The sequence below is a fragment of the Phoenix dactylifera genome, chromosome 11, assembly GCF_051530095.1.
Source record: "Phoenix dactylifera cultivar Ajwa chromosome 11, Ajwa_hap1_PhDact_Kaust_v1.1, whole genome shotgun sequence".
NCBI classification, from domain to species: domain Eukaryota; kingdom Viridiplantae; phylum Streptophyta; class Magnoliopsida; order Arecales; family Arecaceae; genus Phoenix; species Phoenix dactylifera.
The window spans coordinates 19,004,913-19,009,821 of NC_143200.1; the positions used below are offsets into that span (position 1 = coordinate 19,004,913).

The window sequence follows — 4,909 nt, forward strand, 5'->3', positions numbered from 1 at the left end:
ATGCTAAACATAATGTTGGCTTCGTGTTATTGTGGGTTGTACCACTCGGTAGCACTATCATGTTATGCTTCGGATCTGAGACGTGACAAATATGGTATCAGAGCAATATGCCTCATCATGGGTTAAGCTTAAAAGTCTAGTGATGGGTAGAACTTAAGCTTAGGTTTATGATTCATATATTTAGGCAAGTGACGGGTATAGAAGAGTTAATTTTCATCAGAGTTGTGCAGCGAAAGCACAGAAGAGTATTAGATAAAGACTTAGATCCCCATTTGTTTGAAAATGAAGGTACGTTAAGTTTCAATGACGAAATTTTTTAAAAGAGAGAATGTGAGACCCGACCTCATTGGGCTGGCCTGTTGGTCCGGCCCAGCATCCAATCATGGCCTGAAGGGCCGTTTCAGTCAAAAGTAGGGCAAAGCCCTGGTTGATCGCGGCAGAGGTGGAAGAGTCCATCACGAACTCCGTCGGGGACCAGGATAAGCCTAGCCTCCACGCCTATTTAGAGGCCCTCCTCCTCGATGGTCCTCCACCAGCAATCATCGAGCTCCTTTCTCTCTCTTTTCTCCCTTCGAAATCATGGCATCCCGTCATCGTGCCTGCCAGAAATTGGGGCTGCAGCACTCACCGGAGCCAGTAGGAACTTCAAGTCTTTCTTCTCTGGCCTCTCCTTTCTCTATTGATTTGTTGCCGGTCAGATTCCGCCAAGAAATCGATCAGAAATCACTATGAAAACCCTTTCCTATTCCGTGATGAGAGCACAAAAGTGCGATCTAAGTACCAATTAACTTAGCCTAATGCTAGCAAAATAATGATAAATAATAGGTGTTAACATTTACATGATTAAATATTTTCTCCTTAACACTTATTATAATTTTTATCATTATATAAATTCATCTCTTCCTAGCTGCAGAACAGAGCCCAGATTCAGCCGTTCGCAAGCACCTCAGCATCCTTACTGCGTCCGTGAGCCAGCTCTCCCACGCTCCAGATTTCATCCATCCGAGTCCCAGCCTCTTCAGATCCTACCCATGATGCTTGCGGAGCCCACGATGCATGCCAAGCGTCCACAATCTCCCGAGCATCTCCGCATTCCAGCTGTCCGCGAAGCACTCCTCCAAGTCCAGATCTCAAGCATTGGATTCCCCAGCGATTTCAGCTCTCCTGTGATCCCAGCGTCCGCATCCCAGCTCCAATCCTCCTTCCGTTCGCGATCAGATCTCGTCCGCGTTCACAGCACATCCCGCGAGCCTCTTCCGCATCTCTTCCCAAGTGCCAGCAGTTCAATTCTCCTGCGTCCGATTCTTCCGCACCCTCAGCTTCATCCAGCCGAACGCATGCCCCTTCCGCGTCTCAGTCCCCAGCAAAGATCCAGCTTCATCCAAGCGTTTACAGCACGTATCAGCTGCGATCCAGCCGTCCGTGATCAACCTCCCAGCTCTCGGAATCCACGATCAAATCTCCTCCTGCGTCCCGACTTCATCTAGTGATCACATTCAAGATTCTAGCATCCCACGATCTTCAGCCTTCCCCAGATCCCGCAAGCATCCGCTCTCCACGCGTCCGATCCTTCCGGGATACTCGGCATCTCCACGTATTCTGGGGGATCAGGGACTCATCGCAGCTTATAGGAGGGCTCCCTCGACTGAAAGAAGGGGAGTTCATCGAGGGAAAAACAGAGAGCCTCAGCCGTATTCAAAGAAAAGAAAAAAAACAGAGAAAGGGAAACAGGGGATGCCTTGTTTCCGAAAGTAAAAAGAAAAAAAAAAAGAAGAGGAACAGGAGAGTTTCTTTTATGTTGATGGCCGGCTAATCCCTTAGGTAAAGGGTGATGGAGGAACCTTTGATGTCTTATTTTCTTTCAAGTAAATTCTGAACATTGATCTCTTTGCTTTACATCTATTAAAATGTTTTTGATTCTTGCATGCTTATTTATGAGATAGATCTTTTATGGTTTATATTTCTTGATTCATGGATTGTTTCGATGTTTGATTTGTCGTAGACGTAATCGGCACGACAAATACTTAGATCTTGAATTCATGATTTCAAATTATATACTCCATGATTAGAACTATTCTATCTGATTGATCCTTAATCAAGAATCACGAAATTTAATTGTTGAAAATAATATCATCAAGGGGGATTCCAGATCCCTACACCATCTTAATCTATCCAACTTCGATTCTCTGTTTACTGATTTATTTTCTATTTGCAAAACATTATCTTAAGCCGTAAATTCATTGAATTAATTAATCTACAATTATATTAAATAATCTCATATATATTTCGTTCCTTGAGGATTCGACCTCGGACTTCCGAGAATTTACTACTTGTGCGATTCTCCTATACTTGGGAGATTAGTTTCGCGAAAACATTTTTTCGAGCTCATCAAGTTTTTGGCGCCGTTGTCGGAGAACGGCTGATTTATTAGTATAATTTTAGATTTAATTAGTACTTTAGTAGTTAGTCTTTTTCTTTCGAAAAAAAAAAAATCTTTACTGCTGTTTTTTTTATTCCCTGCATAGTCTGCATCAAACTCTGATATCAAAGAAATTAACCGTTTGATTGAACTCAAATTTGGTAGTCTGGTGCAGGACCTATGTTTCTTTCATCTGCACGGTCTGATTGACATTCTGAAATTTTTAAGACCATTAGATTAATACGAAATCTTGCTGCTTCCTGTTTTTAATTTTCTGCATTTATTTTTTAGAATCAGAATTTTTTTATTATCATATCTCATTAACCCTTGTTGCTAATTGAAAATTTAAGAAAAAAAACTTTAAGAAAAGATCAAGGGTGATTATTCAAAAATTTTAAAAAAAAATAAAGAGGAAAAACCTAAAATTTCAAATTCCAAATTTCAGAATTCAAATTTCAAACTTCAACTCATAAAATTTAAAAAAAAAATAATTTGCTTGATCACCTATTCAATGAAATTTAATGTCATATCATAAAACATTAAAAAAAAAATCTCTTGATTGTTGCATATAGTATAAGGCATCAGCATAAAATATTCTAAGGGCTAAACCCATTTAAAAAGATAAGGTCGGAATTTCATTACTCGTCCTTAGCCCAAAAATCATCCCATTGCATAAATATCCTAAGCTTAACTAAAATCAACTAGACGTTGGCCCCTAAGGACATTCGAGCTCAATAGGATGAAGGCCACCGAAAGTTGCACCAATTTCGCTCTGTGGCTTAGTTGATGTCTAGGCAAGCTTTGTCCCTATAAGGGAGACAGTTCATCTGTTCGAGGCAAGTGGGTTTTAAGTGGGACCTTTGCGAACGCATCGTGACCCCTCCACTTACCTGGGAGCTTACCTGGTCAACTCGGCTCATTAGACTGGACTGGAGGCTTAGGTGCCCTCTTCAAACCAGTTAGGAGCTGTCTAGAAATTTAAGAAAAACATTTGAAATTGAGGTGTAATGTTTAGTTGCATGTTTGATTGTGAATAGATTTTTGTTTTAGGGTGTAGTTTTAGGGTATCTTTAGTTGGTACTTACATTTATATTTATTTTTTTAAAAAAAATATAAAAAAAAATTTAAAAAAAAATTAATTAAATTTTGTATGCTAGGTTGGAATAGGGACGACACCGGTCGATTAAGTCGTACAACTTTAGATCATCCCTTAGGACACATCCTTGAAATTCCTTCGCAGTATCTCACACCTTGTGAGATGGCAAATTTTCCTGATGATGTAGGAAGTCACCATGGTGATGAAGGTAGACCCCCAGTTATGACACTTCGACAATACTTACATCCCACTAGGACTAGTCAACCTTCATGCATGATTATTTCTGAAAATGTAGGACACTTTGAAATCAAACCAGGAGTAATTCAATTGCTGCCCAAGTATCATGGGATGGAATCCGAGAACCCTTATCTTCACCTTAAGGATTTTGAGGAAATTAGCATCACATTTAGAGTGCCAAATGTATCGGAAGATGTCCTTAAATTGACCTTGTTTCCTTTTTCCTTAAAGGATAAAGCCAAAACATGGCTGAACTCCTTGAGACCTAGATCGCTAGGAACATGGCATGATATGCAAAGAGAATTCTTGAAAAAATTCTTTCCCGCACAAAGGACTAACTTTTTGAAAAGGCACATTAGTAATTTCCAACAAAAAGACCATGAAACATTTTATGAATGCTGGGAGAGATTTAAAGATTTGCTTCTCTCTTGTCCTCATCATGGGTTTGAAACATGAAGAACCATTAGTTTCTTTTACGAAGGGTTGTCTCCACAGTTAAAACAATTTATAGAGACTATGTGCAATGGTCTATTTTTGGAAAAGCAACCCGATGAGGCATGGGACTATTTAGATTCTCTCGCAGAGACTGCACAATTATGGGATACAGGGAATAGAGTGAATAAACCTTTACCTAAGCCTACTAGCGTTGGACATGGGGGCCTTTACAATCTTAGTACTCATGATGATATTCAGGCTAAAATGGCAGCCCTTACTTGGAAGGTTGAGGAAATTGAACTTAGAAGGATTGAACCTGTTAAGATCGTAGAACATAACAGCGAGTGTTGTAGGATTTGCGAGATGCCTGGCCATCTCACCACTGATTGCCCCACAATACCCGCATTCAAGGAAGTCTTGCACGATCAAGCCAATATTATGAATACCTATCAAAAATCTTTCAATAATCCTTTTTCGGGTACTTACAACCCTGGATGGAAGAACCATCCAAATTTCAGGTGGAGGAATGACCAACCTCAACAAGTATATAACCCAACTCCTCCACCTCCGCAACCTCATTATGCACATGCACCCCCTCAAAAATCCAGTCTCGAAGAAACTTTGCAATCTTTCATGCAAGGTCAAGCTAAAATCAACGATGAATTAAGAAATCAACTGACAACGCTGACCACTGCTTTAAGTGCTCAAGGGAAAGGTAAGCT

General features: G+C 40.2%; 1 pseudogene; it reads right to left on the minus strand.

The window, feature by feature from the left end:
- Nucleotides 1-4,100: 4,100 nt before the first annotated feature.
- On the minus strand, nt 4,101-4,198 carry LOC120107891 (small nucleolar RNA R71; annotated as a pseudogene).
- Nucleotides 4,199-4,909: the final 711 nt, after the last annotated feature.